Source organism: Manis pentadactyla, chromosome 13 (genome assembly GCF_030020395.1).
Source record: "Manis pentadactyla isolate mManPen7 chromosome 13, mManPen7.hap1, whole genome shotgun sequence".
In the NCBI taxonomy this organism is placed as follows: Eukaryota; Metazoa; Chordata; class Mammalia; order Pholidota; family Manidae; genus Manis; species Manis pentadactyla.
Window position 1 is genome coordinate 37,163,380 of NC_080031.1, and position 16,318 is coordinate 37,179,697.

At 40.3% G+C, this 16,318-nt stretch overlaps 1 long non-coding RNA gene across 6 annotated transcripts in view; it reads right to left on the minus strand.

Moving 5' to 3' along the window:
• Window positions 1-16,037, minus strand: part of LOC118917646 (uncharacterized) — an 86,151-nt gene extending 70,114 nt beyond the window's left edge. The window contains exons 1-2 of one of the 6 annotated variants that reach the window (XR_008993454.1): window positions 13,699-16,037; window positions 12,665-12,737 (exon numbers count right to left, since the gene is read on the minus strand). This is a non-coding gene — a long non-coding RNA (uncharacterized LOC118917646). The remainder of the gene's footprint in view (window positions 1-12,664; window positions 12,738-13,698) is intronic. The other 5 variants (XR_008993451.1, XR_008993455.1, XR_008993453.1 and 2 more) reach the window with 5 other exon arrangements.
• Between the last annotated feature and the right edge of the window lie 281 nt (window positions 16,038-16,318).

The following is a 16,318-nucleotide window of genomic DNA, read 5'->3' on the forward strand; positions in this document are numbered from 1 at the left end:
GAGCAAAAATTCAAGGACATGGGGGAGAGATCCACAGACACCCAGAAGAGCATGCCAGGGAAAGAGAAGCGCCATCACAAACACCAAGGGGTGTGCCAAGCATGCCAGAGGAAGGCTGGGCTGGAACGTCAGATTGGTTGTACTATCAGTTCCAACATGTGTGTGTATGTGTGTCTGTGTGTGTATGTGTGTCTGTGTGTGTGGTGGACAGGTAGGAAGAGGGCTATTTCCAACCCTCCAACAAGCAATTCAGACACTAGCTACCCAGAGATGGCATCAGATTCTGTAGACTAAGGGAATGCTATGATACTGCTGCCCCTCCCCCCACACTTCAGAAGCCAGTCATAAGCCCAGGTTTCTGATCTCCAATTCCTTCCTGATGTCCTGCCCTATAGGCATACAGTTTAACAGGCTTGGCTTCTATTCTTGGAAATGTATTCTGTTGTATATACCAACCATATGTTGCTTATCCATTCTTCTTGAGTTAGAAACTAAAATGCCACCTTCCCTGCTAGTATAAATAATGCTACGAATATCACCCTTGTAAAGATCCCATTAGGGAATGAGATTGTAGGCTCATAGGTTATATCCTTATTTAATTTCATAAAATGTTGGCTAATTGTTCCCCAACACAACTACATAGGTCAACACTTCATTTTATTTCATGAAGGTTCTTTTTTTTACCCATATCCTTACACTCATTTGTATAGGTTGATCTAATTTTTACCAACTTGGTATGTGTAAAATAGTATCTAATTTTTGGTTTGGGTTTCTCCGATAGCTGACAAGGCTGAGAATATCTTGGGAAATGTGCCTACCGTTTAGTGGCTGCAAGAGGCTGAGCCCATGTGGGGGGAACAGAACACCGTGAGGAGGACCTACTGGAGGTAAAGAAGGCTGAAGCTGGCTGGATCATGGCCTGGCTCTAGAGGAACTGCTAAGTTTGAAGGAAATACAAAATGCCCCTCAGGGAGAGGCCAGTCAGTGGGAAGTTGGGAACAGAATGGAGCTAACTAGAGTTCAAACCCTGTGCAGAGCCCATTGGTTTCCAGGAGATGGGGGCCTAGAACAGAAGCTCCTGAATGAAGCCTTCATGCTTGACAAGCACAGGATTCATGATGAGGGCCCTGGATGTAAAGCCAGGGGCTTCCTCTTTCCCTGAAGTCTTTGGGGAAGCGACAGGGAAGAGAGTTTCAAAAGAGACAATGCATGGTTAAAACATGAGCCTGTTCCCTATAGCAGGGAAAATTCAATAAATGTTGGAGCTGTATGGAATCACAAGGTGTTCGCAAACCCACTATACACATGCATCTCCCATATAACTTACATGTGTACATAAGTTATATGGTACTGCCAAGATACGACAGTTACCATGTTCTATGAAGCAGGCATGGGTCTAAGCCTGTTTCTCTCAGGTAATGCCTTATCCTCACCCTTGGGGAGATTTAGTAATGTGGTTACCCTAGATACATACAGTAATTGTCTTTTGTTTAATCCATATCATTGGTTCTCAAGTTTGGATATGAAGTGCAAGATAAAAATTCAAGTTGATGGTAGAGTTTGTTGGGTAAAAGGGTCCCCACCCGTCAGTGGTCCGCCCTGATGCACGGGTCAGACTGCTACAGAACCCTGTCTCACTTACATCATAATGGCCCTACTGGTGTACTTAAGCCCCGGCCAGGCCAGTGAGTGAGTGAGTGAGTGAGTGAGTGAGTGAGTGAGGAGAGAGACTCTCCAGTCGCTTGCTGCTCTTTGATATACTTGATTCTCAGCTTTGACTTGAACCTGTGGCAGCACAGTTCCAGAGAGGAAGGCACCTGATTTCAGCCACTCTCTGAGGTGCTGAGCCATGAAGCGCAACCAAAAAACGAAACACCTTGAAACCACACTTGCCCCCAAAGCGGCCAGGATGTCAGTTTTGTGTCAGTGATATTCTCTGAGCACTGGGGAGCTAGAAACCGTCTTCTAAAGAAAAAAGGAGCAAGGATTCCTACTAATGGGAGAAAAAGGGCAGGAAGGCGGGAGGGAGGAGAAGGTGTGGGTGCGCCGCTCATTCTCAGGGACCAGATCACCCGAGGGCTGAGAGGAGGTTCCCGAGACCAGGTCCTTGTCTCTGTGGCTCAGGACCTGTGCTCCCCACATGGTGCTGCTCTGGGTTCCTGTACCATAGATGGAGTGACTGATTGGTATAATATTTCCTATAGAATGTATTTCCCTTTATTTCCTTTTTTACAATGTTACAAGTTTTCCAATAATACTTTTTCCAGTTAATGAAGAAAGTGTGGCTCAAAGAGGTAAATGAAAAATTAGGAAAAATATCTGACTACCTAAAACTGGAGGTGCAGGGTTGCGAGTGTAAAGTCATACAGAAAATGAATTGATTTCTTAGATCGTCTCATTGAGGCCTTTCTTTCACTGTCTCAGACTATAGAGATGTAAATGTGAGGCTCCTTTATGAAATGTAAGAAAAAAAACAGCACGATACACACACACACACACACAAATACCATTTAAGCACGACAGTTGAATTGAGAAAGTTTGGCTCTTCTGGAAAAACGGGAAACTGGAATAGTTGTGGTGACTGTGAGGTGACTCTGTGTCTTCCCTTGGCTTATACAGCATACATAAGCCAAGTGAAGACACTGAGTAGTTTCTAATGTAATGGCTTGTTTAATATGTACCAGGTCCAATTATTTGCTTCTCAAAACTCATTATATCACTAACGGAGTAGATTCATTAGTTGGAGTAGAAGAAGCCTTAGTAACTAATACACGAAGGAATGTATCTATTTCTTAAGTAACAATTAGTATATGTGAAGGAATAGGGCAAGTCTCCCTGCTGATAGAAACTTTTTATCATTAACACTCAGCTTTCAAATGGACCCCAAGTTATCAACCTCCCAGTTAGCTAGAAAAGGGAAGAACACAGTGGGGCACAGAGGAGGACTTCATGCCTACGCCTGGTTGGGGCATATGTCTTCGCCACTCATTTCCCACTGCAGAAAATTTAGTCACATGGTCAGAACTACTGTAGCTCCAGGGCGAAGGGTATTCCAGGCCCTGGGCCAAGTCCCCCTCTGGAACTGGTGAAATGAAGATAAGTCCAGGAAAAGGGCAGGTTGGGAGAAAGGCTTTTCTTCCTTACAGTCACTGGTGGCTCATGCATGCACCCAGGGTGTCTGTTTCCAATCCATGGGCAGAAATGTATCGTGTGGGTCTGTCTGCATCCTTGAAAGAGGTTTTTAAAAGATCTGAATAGGGAGGTTAAGAGTCTTGGAGAAATACAGAAATATATTCCCAGAAGAGGAGTCTGGGGCGAGTGGGTAAAGTCTTCCTTTGAACATCTCCAGCACCACGGCTACGGCCCAGGAATTCCCTGCGAAAATGCTGTATCTCTACAGCTCTTTATATTTATATTGACATCCCTATCTTTCTACATATCAATATAGATACTAATCTAGACAGATAGGCAGGCAGGTAGACATGCAGAATTCTTTTAAAACTTGTACCCCCATGTCCTCTAATTATATAATTTCTCATGAGGAAACAGGAGCTTATAAGTAATTTTAGTCAGTAGTTTTGATATTTTGTATACATCTTTAGAAATATCACATACAAGATACCCAATATTACTGACATCTACTACACACAATTTTCATAATTGTTGTTTCCTTATATTTTGGAGCAAGTGAAGTTTCAAATGCTTAATCTCATGGAGGGGTTTCAATGCCTAACAAGATTGTCCACTCAACATGTCTTTTTTGAATGGATACAGATTCCAGAAAATGCCACATCTGTTTTTTTGTATTCATTCCTCAGAATTCGAGAACACCCCAGAGGATTCTCCCGGGCCTGAGGCAAGTGTGGTGGTCCCAGGCTGCAGTGAGATGCCAGGAGAAGAATCCTCGACCTCTGAGTGTTCCTCCTGCGTGTCCTCTGCAGGAGAGCTTCGTGCTGCTGATGAGGACGGTAAGGGAGGTCACAGAGGCTGGGCAGGATGAATAGCTGAGCTGCTCAGCCCAATCCCTGCTTATCTCACTTTCCCTTCAAAAACAGGAAAGGGCTTCAGGGCAGAGGAACTAAGACTGAAGCCTCTGCAGAGGGACAAACTGGGGGTGTGCTTTCAAGGATAGGACAGTTCCCCATATGAACAGCTGGTAACAGTGTGGGAATTCAATTACAACCTCTTCCTTCAGATCAGCACACACACACACACACACACACAGACACACACACACACACACACACACACACACACACACACACACACACACACACACACACACACACACACACACACACACACACACACACACACACACACACACACACACACACACACACACACACCCTATATTCCTTCATACCAGGTACAGCCCCATTATTCCTTCCTTTCACTTTTTCTCTCATATACACATGCCTTCATTCCAGATGCATCCTTCCCATTCTCTACGAGCGGTACACAGATACACACTTCCACCTTCCCTCCTCACACAATCATTCTCAGACTCAGCTGTCTACAGGCTAACCCATAAATAATGTACACCGTTTCACACAGGTAACTTGTTTTACCTCCCTCATTAGAGCCAGCCTAAGCACTCAAAAACTCACATGCCCTGTATTTTCATGTACAGTCTTTCTGTTCCACTTACCACTTCACTCACAAAACCTTCAGTCGAAAGCCTTCAGCCCTTCAGGGAGCTGTGCTTCTGGGAAGCTCAAGCACACTTCCTCCAACACGCTCTGTCTTTAACTGTTTCACAGTAAGAACACGTTCCACCCCTGTTCAGGTGTGTTGGCGCACCACATACACATGTATACCGTCATTCACCACCCCCTTACCAATGTCAGAAACTCTCACCAGGTATGTCCCAGAACATACACAAACCTCCACACCCTCAATCCCACATAATCACAATCAGATAAAATGTATGTCTCACGGCATTCTGTGATTTCACATATGTATGTACTTCCAGGCCATGTGCCCACATAGGAATAGTCTCATGACCATCTCAACTCCTACAGACTTCACACACTTATTCTAGTTTTCTCATGTCTGAAATTTCCTTTCCCAGGAATCCCTCAGTTGCCTCCGGATACTGCTAGTACTGGGCCTCGTGAGATGACTCAACCCTAGGTCTTGGGGGAATGGGAAGCTTCCTCCCTCTCTACCCAAGACTCTTTTCCACCACACCTGGGAATGGCACACATCGGCAAGTGTGTCCAGATGAAAAGAGGTGTGGCTGTCTCATGGGATGGGAAGGAAGTCTGGGAGCCTGCCTCAAAGAAGACCAGAGGGGAAGAATTAGCTTTGCCTGAAGGGGCCCCAAAAACATCCAGCCCTTTGGGTACACAGGAACACCTGCCTGACAGCCTGTCTGGCCTGGAGGGCAAAGCCCTGCAGGATGTGGAGGAAGAAGAAAAGGAGGCGGAAGTGGAGGTGGAGGCGGATGTGGAGGTGGAGGCAGATGTGGAGGAGGAGGAGCAAGAGGAGGAGGAGGAGGAGGAGGAGGAGGAGGAGGAGGAGGAGGAGGAGGCGAGGTGGAGCTGGAGCTGGAGCTGGAGGTGGATCAAGAAGAGACTATTTAGACACTAGACCAGAAACCACTGCAGCAGGAAGACATCCTCCTGCGAGTGTGCAGACTTTCTCAGGCCCTAGAAAAGTGGAAGTGGAGGAGATTAAAGATGGCAGCATGAGGGGTGAGACAGAGGCTTCCTCCTAAAACCGCATATAATATGAAAATATTGATACAACTAATCCTGAGAGAGCTAAAGGAAAGAGGCAGCATCAGACTGCACACACCTGGAGAAAAGAGCAGACCTCACGGAACAGGGTAGCGTATCAGAGCCGTGGCCCGGCGGGACCCAAGCCCCTCCCCCACCCCAGCTCACCAGCGGGAGGAAGAGAAACGGAGCAGGGAGGGAGTGGAAGGCCTGGGACTGCTGAATACCTAGCTCCCTCTGGGAGCGCAAACCTACATTACATGGTGCTTTCATGATACTCTTGTGATTAGGGGATTGGGAAGCTAAGACAGGCAGAATTCCTGGAGGGACTGAGATTCCAGCCGCTTGTGGAAAGCAGGGATCCATATCCGGCTGCTCTGGAACAAAAGCAAGGCGGGCAGGCTGAGAGACGTCCTAACAAGGAAGCCCTAAGCAAGAGGGCTGCTAAAAGGCCAATGACTGCACAGAGCTTACTGCTCAGGAGAAAGGATGGGTAGACAAAATTGTCCAGATGCACTCTGCCCAGCTGGCTGCCTACACAGCTCCAAGGACCCCCTCCGTGATACGCAGCGTACTGCACCTTTCTCCCAGCCATACCCATCTGGCTCGCAAACCGGCAAACCCTACCCTGTCATTAGGCCAGCCAGAGGGAAGATCTGTCTACAGCAACTACAGACGCAAAGCATAGAGGCTTATACCTATGTGCTTGGCCCACTGGTTCAGGCAGTGGAGACAGGCATAGCAGCCGAGAAGCAGGAAACAGCTCTTTCCTCCCCCCAGGCACCAATACCACTCCTCTGCGACCCCCGACATTACTTCAGGGCTGAGCATCTCCAGAAAGTAGAGCTTCTGGACACTAGAGGGCGCCATATGTAAATATGAAACGCCAAAGGAACCTGGTTCGGAGTAAAATTATGAATACAACTCCTGAGAAAGACTTAAAAGACCTTATGAATCTTCCAGAAAGGGAGTTCAAAATAAAAATCATTAACATGCTCATGGAGGTAGTGAAAGATATTCAGGAACTCAGGAATGAATTCCAGTCGGAGATCCAATCGTTGAAGAGCACAATGGAGGGTATTAAAAGCAGATTAGATACGGCCAAGGAGACAATAAATGGAATAGAAATTAAAGAAGAGGAATACAAAGAAGCTGATGCACAGAGAGAAAAAAGGATCCCTAAGAATGATAGAATATTGAGAGAGCTATTTGACCAATCCAAATGGAACAATATTTGCATTGTAGGGGTACCAGAAGAAGGAGAGAGAGAGAAAGGGAGAAAAAGTGTTTTGAGAAGGTAATTGCTGAAAACTTCCCCAATCTGGGGAAGGCAATAGTCTCTCAGGCCATGGAGGAGCACAGATCTCCCAACACAAGGGACCCAAGGAAGACAACACCAAGACATACAGTAATTAAAATGGCAAAGATCAAGGATAAGGACAGACTATTAAAAGCAGCCAGAGAGAGAAACAAGATCACATACAGAGGAAAGCCCATCAGGCTGTCATCAGACTTCTCAGCAGAAGTCTTACAGGCCAGAAGGGAGTGGCATGATGTATTTAATGCCATGAAGCAGAAGGGACTTGAACCAAGATTACTTTATCCAGCAAGATTATCGTTGAAATTTAAAGGTGGGATTAAACAATTTCCAGATACAAAACCTGAGAGAATTTACCTCCCACAAACCATCTCTACAGTGTATTTCGGAGGGACTGTTGTAGATGGAAGTGTTCCTAAGATTTAATACCTGTCACCAGAGGTAATAAAACTACAGTAAAGAAAGTAGAACTGCTAATTACTAAGCAAATGCAAAATTAAATTAACTATCCCCCAAATCAATCAAGGGATAAAGAGTACAGAATATGATACCTAATATACAAAGAATGGAGGAGTGATAAAAAGGAGGAGGAAAAAAAAGAACCTTTAGATTGTGTTTGTAACAGCATATTAAGTGAGTTAAGTTAGACTCTTAGACAGTAAGGAAGTTAACTTTAAACCTTTGGTAACCATGAATCTAAAGCCTGCAATGGCAATAAGTAAATACCTAAAGCTAATCACCCTCAATGTAAATGGACTGAATGCACCAATCAAAAGACATAGAGTCACTGAATTGGATAAAAAAACAAGACCCATCTATATGCTGAATATAAGAGACTCACTTTAAACCCAAAGACATACACAGACCAAAAGTGAAGGGATGGAAAAAGATATTTCATGCAACCAATACAGAGAAAAAAGCAGGAGTTGCAGTACTTGTATCAGACAAAATAGACTTCAAAAGAAAGAAAGTCACAAGAGACAAAGAAAGACATTACATAATGATAAAAGGGTCAATCCAACAAGAAGAAATAACCATTATAAATATCTACGCACCCAACACAGGAGCACCTATATATGTGAAACAAATACTAACAGAATTAAAAGGGGAAATAGAATGCAATGCATTCATTCTAGGAGACTTCAACACTCCACTCACTCTGAAGGACAGATCAACCAGGCAGAAAATAAGTAAGGAGACAGAGGCACTAAACAACACATTAGAACAGATGGACATAACAGACATCTACAGAACTTTAGACCCAAAAGCAGCAGAATACACATTCTTCTCAAGCGCACATGGAACATTTTCAAGAACAGATCAAATACTAGGCCACAAAAAGAGCCTCGGTAAATTAAAAAAGACTGAAATTGTGCCAATGAGTTTTTCAGACCACAAAGGTATGAAACTAGAAATAAATTATGCAAAGAAAATGAAAAATCCCACAAACACATGGATGCTTCACAACATGCTCCTAAAAAAACAAATGGATCAATGACCAAATAAAAACAGAGATCAAACAATATACGGAGACAAATGACAATAATTCAACACTGCAAAATCTGTGGGACACAGCCAAGGCCTTGCTAAGAGGGAAGTATACTGCAATACAGGCCTACCTCAGGAAAGAACAACAATCCCATATGAGCAGTCTAAACTCACAATTAACAAAACTAGAAAAGGAAGAACAAATGAGGCCCAAAGTCAGTAGAAGGAGGGACATAATAAAGATTAGAGCAGAAATAAATGAAATTGAGAAGAATAAAACAATAGAAAGAATCAATGAAAGCAGGTGCTGGTTCTTCGAGAAAATAAACAAAATAGATAAACCCTTAGCCAGACTTATCAAGAAAAAAAGAGAGTCTACTCACATAAACAGAATCAGAAATGAGAAAGGAAAAATCACTAGGGACACCAAAGAAATACAAAGAATTATTAGAGAATATGCTAACAAGCTGCATAACCTAGAAGAAATGGACAACTTTCTAGCAAAGTAAGACAACCTTCCAAGGCTGACGCAGAAAGAAACAGAAAATTTGAACAGACCAAATACCAACAACGAAATGGAACTGGTAATCAAAAACCTAAGAGCAAAATCCCTGCACCAAATGGTTTCACCGCTGAATTTTATCAAACATTCAGTGAAGACCTAATACCCATCCTCCTTAAATTTTTTAAAGAGTAGAAGAAGACAGAAGAGTTCCAACTCATTCTCTGAGGACAGCATAACTCTAATACCAAAACCAGGAAAGACACCACAAAAAAAAAAGAAAATTACAGACCAATATCCCTGATGAACATAGATGCAAAAATACTGCACAAAATATTAGCAAACCAAATTCAAAAATACATCAAAAAGATCATCCATCATGATCAAGTAGGATTTATTCCAGGGATGCAAGGATGGTACAACATTTGAAAATCCACCATTATCATCCACCACATCAACAAAAAGAAGGCAAAAACCACATGATCATCTCCAAAGATGCTGAAAAAGCATTTGACAGAATTCAACATCCATTCATTATAAACACCCTCAACAAAATGGGTATAGAGGGCAAGTACCTCAACATAATAAAGGCCATATATGACAAACCCACAGCCAACATTATACTTAACAGCGAGAAGCTGAAAGCTTTTCCTTTAAGATCGGGAACAAGACAGGGGTGCCCACTCTCCTCACTTCTGTTCAACACAGTACTGGAGGTCCTAGCCATGGCGATCAGACAACACAAAGAAATAAAAGGCATCCAGATTGGCAAGGAAGAAGTTAAACTGTCCCTGTTTGCAGATGACATGATATTGTACATAAAAAAAAAACCCAAAGACTCCACTCCAAAACTACTAGATCTAATATCTGAATTCAGCAAAGTTGCAGGACACAAAATTAATATGCAGAAATCTGTGGAATTCCTATACACTAACAATGAACTAGTAGAGAGAGAAATCAGGAAAACAGTTCCATTCACAGTTGCATCAAAAAGAATAAAATACCTAGGAATAAACCTAACCAAGGAAGTGAAAGACCTATACTCTGAAAACTACAAGACACTCATAAGAGAAATTAAAGAAGATACCAATAAATGGAAACACATCCTGTGCTCACGGACAGGAAGAATTAATATTGTCAAAATGACCATCCTGCCTAAAGCAATCTACAGATTCAATGCAATTCCTATCAAAATATCAACAGCATTCTTCAACAAACTAGAGAAAATCGTTCTAAAATTCATATGGAACCACAAAAGACCCTGAATAGCCAAAGCAATCCGGAGAAGGAAGAATAAAGCTGGAGGGATTATGCTCCCCAACTTCAAGCTCTACTACAAAGTCACAGTAATCAAGACAATTTGGTACTGGCACAAGAACAGACCCATAGACCAATGGAGAAGGCAAATAGTGAATTTGTGGCATCTTACTACACTGATGGACAGTGACTGCATTGGGGTATGGGTGGGGACTTGATAATATGGGTAAAGTAGTAACCATATTGTTTTTCCATGTAAAACCTCTTCATAAGAGTGTATATCAATAAAACTTTTATTAAAAAAAAAAACGTAGTGGTATATGAGCCAAGGAAAAAAATCCATCTGGAAAAAATGAGTAAGTAGAGGTATTTCTCCAAATTTCATTGAAACTGTGAGTTTTCTGTCTTGTGACCATTTCTTTGATATTCCCATGTACATGATAAACACTTCCTTAAGAAATTACAGATGAACTTTCAGTTTTTAAAAATACTCTATTTGCCTCTCTTAGAAAGGAGGACCAATTCTGTAAAAGAACCATGAATGAGAAATGCAATTTGACATGTAACGAAAGCAAACACAGTCTTCCTCGTATTCTTTTTATTATGGTTTCTACATTTAAACTTAATGCAATTTTCAAATAATATTACAAAAAGTGTTGAAGTCACAGCAACCCATCTAAGACTACTCTAACCACTACCACGAATACACTACTAATTTTATCAATTCAAGGAACATACAGGCTATGAATTTTAGCTTTCTATGAGGCAACAAAACAAAACCTTTCCATAAAGGTCTTATAAACCTGTGAACTCTATGACTGAGCCTGATTTCTTACTGCTGATGAAATTTAAGGATAAGAAAAAACAACTTCCACATACAGATCAAATAGGATTTCCTTTTTTAATTAAATTAAAGCAACTACTGAGAGTTACAGAAGGAAAGTATTCTAAAGAGTAATCAATCAATCTTCTGTTCTCAAACTCTTCACACAGTGCACACAGCCTTATTATATATAATGCATCCTTCCATGACAGAATAAAATCAGCAACTGTATACTAGTTCAAAGCCTCTGGAAAATTTAGGACTGTGATTAAAAACTACCCAGAAGAAATTATATGGAAAAATCTAGGTAAAGGAATGTAATTTAGTGAGGGCCTCAGCTAAGAGAAAGTGTAAGAGGCAAAAGGATGAATCGTGATTCCCATCTCAGTGTCGTCTTCACAACAAAGGTCTCTGAAAACTTTATTTCTATAGGAATTTCATAGGGAAAAAGACAGTATACGAAAAAGCCTAAATAATGTGTAACCCAAATTGACACAAATGATAATCGGAAGTCAAATATAGGGTATTGTTACTGAATGACTGGATAAGAAGGGGGTTGGAGCTTTGAGAATGATGCATCAAATGGATTCCATGAACTCAGCAGTATTGTGAAAATAAAACAAATGAAAATACCTCACAAAAAACATACCTCACACCAAAGAAAAACCATGTCCTACAACTTCCACTCAGATTAACTGTGGTAATTTTGTCCTATAAAACAATCATCTCTTCAAAAGGAAAACATGGTGAGAAGTTTGATATTCTAACTCAATTAAAATATTATTGGAGAATTATCTTCTTGCTTTCTTATCTTTCTCAAAACTTAGAATACCAAAATGTAATAGTCAAATATACATGCAAAATGACCCTACAATTAAGATAATTGTTGGTACCAAATGTTGTTTTTAAGTTTTGCAATAAAACAGTCTCCCAGACATTTAATAGTATGTCACTTGGTAAATGAAAGTTTCCACAAAGTAACAGCAGTGGGAAGACCTAAAAATTATGGTAGTGAAGAGTCTGGCTGAAAGAAACAAAAATATGGATCATTTTGATCCAACACTAATTTTATTTCAAGTTCCTACAAAGCTGAATAAAATGCTGACACCACCACACAAAAATTCATTGAGTTGGCAATAGGCAAAGCATGATGTCAGCCTCCAATATCACCATCCACATTACCAAACAGCATGAACGTTCAATGCTTGAACTTCTTAAGACTTTATGGCTAACATTACAGTAAAAACAAAAACCTTAGGCATGAGGCATCATTAGACATAGATGAGTTTAGTTTGGCATGGTTTGGCTCAAATTAATCTAGTACTTTAACAAATTCCAGAAAAACATGAAAAAATGCAAGCTTAAACATTACAATTTCCTAAATGTGCTACATTCTGCACCAAACAGACCCATATAAATAAGTCTTAGTCAACTCCAACTAATATTCAGGTAAATAACACCACTTACCCCTACCCCCTGCACACCCACAAAGTGCAGGCTGACAGGAGACATGGACACACACATATGCACACACCCATGTAGTAAGGCCTTACCTTCATGGCAGGGATTTCTTCAAGCAATCGTCGTGCTCATCTCTGGCTTTTTAACAGTGCATCTTCAGTACCCCTGCAGATAATATAAAATGTAGCCAAGAAAAGCATTTCTCTTAGGCTCATATCAAATGAAAAATGAAGAAATTTTGTCATCCTGTACTGTCCTCAACAAACTCAATTCCATCAACAAACTCAAGTTTTTGGCAAAAAGAAGCATTGTCCCAGCATTATATTAATGACTATTAACATTAACAGTTTGCCTTCTATTCCTTAATAGGATGGCCAAATAATTTTTTTTAATTAACAGATTAAGAACACTTTGTTTTAACATAATACAAATTTCATAAGCTACAATTAAAGGTTGAATTAAATTTTATTAAATGAAAACTTGTTCTCTGGAATTAATGGAATTTCTAAGTTAAAATCTAATTTGGAGAGGAAGGCTATCTTCTGAAATATTTAGTAAGAAGGAACAAGAAGTTAATCAGGAATAAAACACATCTTAAAGCATAAAAACTATAAATAGCATATTTATCCTCTAATACTAGTGAAACTAAAATTACAAAGTACATTTTCAAAAAGATTAGGTTGAACACGTTTTCATAAGCACTTTCACAAGACACTGAGAATTTCAAATTAATCACCAATTCAAGGAATAAAGTGATATAAAATCTTTGTAACTGATCCAAAGTATTAGTACGTTTGTTAAACTATAGCAACATCTTAAAGTAACTTCCAATAACATAAAACACATAAACAACCCCAAAGGGCTTTCATTCCAAAATGGCAGAAAGGAGAGTCTGGGAAAAAATCAGAAGAATTCGTCACATATTTTAAAGTAAATAAGGTCTAAACCATACAATGACATGCTGACACAGCACATTTTATCTCACATCCTTTCCACATATAAAACAAAGTGCTGCATGAGTAAGATATTTAATTATTCCTCTAGGTCCCACCCTTCACTTTTGTACATAATGAATAAAAACTTTTCACATTTTATTGTCCCAGGACCATTAGTTTAAGTGACTTACTTTTTGGACTCCAGTCTGCTCACACTCCTGACAAGTTTTCAGATAAAAACTCGGATTCTCTTCACTTCTTTTCTCATCTTCACAACCCGTGAGGAATAAAGCCAAAATTAGGGAGGCTCTTAATTCAAGAAGAAACATACTTTGTTTTGAGTCTTATTATAGATTACCAATTGAACCAAATTTTTGTTTAACTATACTCAGTTTGATGAAATCAAACCTCTTCCATAAACAGCAAAGGAATGAATCAACATTCTAAAAACATGTCTGAGGATTTAAGAGAAATAAGTTGTGATTTTTAAAAAGGTCACAGCATTCCCTGTGGTTAGTATATTGATATCACCAGTACATCCTGTTCCTGGATCATAATAAACGATGAGTTCCCTGAGGTCGGAGACCATCATGTTCATCTTTGTGTCCTTGTGGTTTAAATCAGAACTTCACCCATAATGGGAGCCATTTAATTTCCTGAAGGAGTATTTGTAACAACAATAGAAAATATGTCAAAGAACTGTATTCTATTTATTTATAGAGCACCTCCACATTTATCTTTGGTACTATATTATTTCAAGCATAAGTTTAAAAGAAATACCAAAAACATAAGGACATACACACACCAGATACATGCTTTCAATCATCCCATTAGAGAACAATGTTGAACTCTAGAACAAAAAAATAGAACTATGGCCAAAGAGATAGAGATGTTATAATGATAAAGAACTCCATATTACGATAGTGCTTACTATGAGAAGGGATGCTATCATTTTGAGTTTATATTCGTCTGTCATTGTTAGGAGTCATACATCTTATAATTCTTCCTGTAATGTCCTTCTCCTTCTCCACTTGAGGAACTATACAAACTTCAGTTCAGATATAATCTCTCCAGTGAAACCTTCAATGATTTCTTTAGCTAAACATAACCTGTTCTTCCTTGAGGTTCCCACTATACTTTGAAGGTAGGATCTCACTGTACTGTCACTAACTGCACATGTGGCTGCCTTCTTCTACAGTCTGACGTCCTCTCAGAGGACAGGGCCTTGCAGTATTTACACAGTGTTTTCTGTGTCTTGCAAGAGTGCCTGGCACACACAAGCCCTCAAATTCTTCTCACCAAAATAGTATTATCAACCTCGTCCTGTTTCTTCAAGGCTCTTGGATTTAGCCTTAACAGCTTCTCTTATCTCTTATTAGTATCACTCATACTTTATCCACTGAAGATATTGGCAACCAATTTACAATTTCTCTCCATCCTAAGTTTTGCCATCATTCTGGGTGAGGCAGATGTCTACTTGAATAACCCATCTGATACTACATCCTCACTTCTTGACTTCCTCTTTTCTAATGACCTAATCGTTTCCATCGCAGCCACCCACAATTCCATGGTCACACTGTAGCCCTTGTCATCACTAATAACTACTCCATTTCTAAAATCATTAATTCAAATACTCCACAATGAGATCACAACTTCCATCAGCTTGCTTATTCAACTTCATCCACCACAACGGTCTGTGACTTCACTGAAACCACCAAGTTCACTGACCCCTTTCACCATCTCTCAAATGGTTAGGCCTTTTAATTTTCCTTTTATCCAGTTTGGGTACATGATCTACACTTGCCAATACCTTAAACTCCCTCTAGTTAATCCTGGATGAAAGCAACATTCTGAGTCTTTTCTCACAGCACTCCAGTAGGCAGGAAATACTTGAGATTCTACGATAAATCCCCCAGGGCTAACCTTGACTGGCCTCTACACTTCCTAGCAACTCTACTGTACTTTCTTAATCAATACACTCTACGAATATTTTAAACCTTCATGTGCTTTCCTGAAACATTTGACCTTCTTCCTCTTTTTTTCAATTTCATGGAGAAAATAAATATCAGATGGGAACCATCATTTTTATTACCACAAATACAAATTTACATGCATCCTCATCCTCTATTAATAAAGTTATAAGAAATACCCCTACACGTATTTCAGGTTAGTCTCCTAATTGTGTTTTGGGAACCCATCCTTTTCTGCCTTCCTAGAACCCTTTCTATAGATTATTCCTTCCCTCTAGCATTGTCAATCTCTTCAAATGGATGTTTCCCAGTGTTTTTTAATCATGCCAGGATCATTTTCACTAAAGACACAACAAAACATCCACACTACAAAGTTGACTGGGAGGACCCTCTCTCTTCAACTGCCTCAGAGCTAAGCTTTTAAAGAGTTCAAACTATTTCATGCATTCCACATAATTCCAGTTTCCCTTCCCAATGGCCCACTTAAAACTATCACAAAATTCAACAGGAATTTTTCAGACTTCATTTACTTGACATCTGAGCAGCATTTGACACTGCTGACTGCCTCCTCCTCCTTGAAACACTCTGTCCTTGGTTTCCAGGACAGATCACTCCCCTGGTTTTCCTCCTTCCTCTCTACTGTAAAGAGTCTCTTCAGTAAATGTTGTTGGGAAAATTGGATAGCTACATGTAAAAGAATGAAACCGGACCACTGTCTTACACCACATCCAAAAATAAACTCAAAATGGATTAAACACCTAAATATAAAACCTGAAACTAGGAGGAGGCGGAGCCAAGATGGCGGCGTGAGTAGAGCAGCGGAAATCTCCTCCCAAAACCA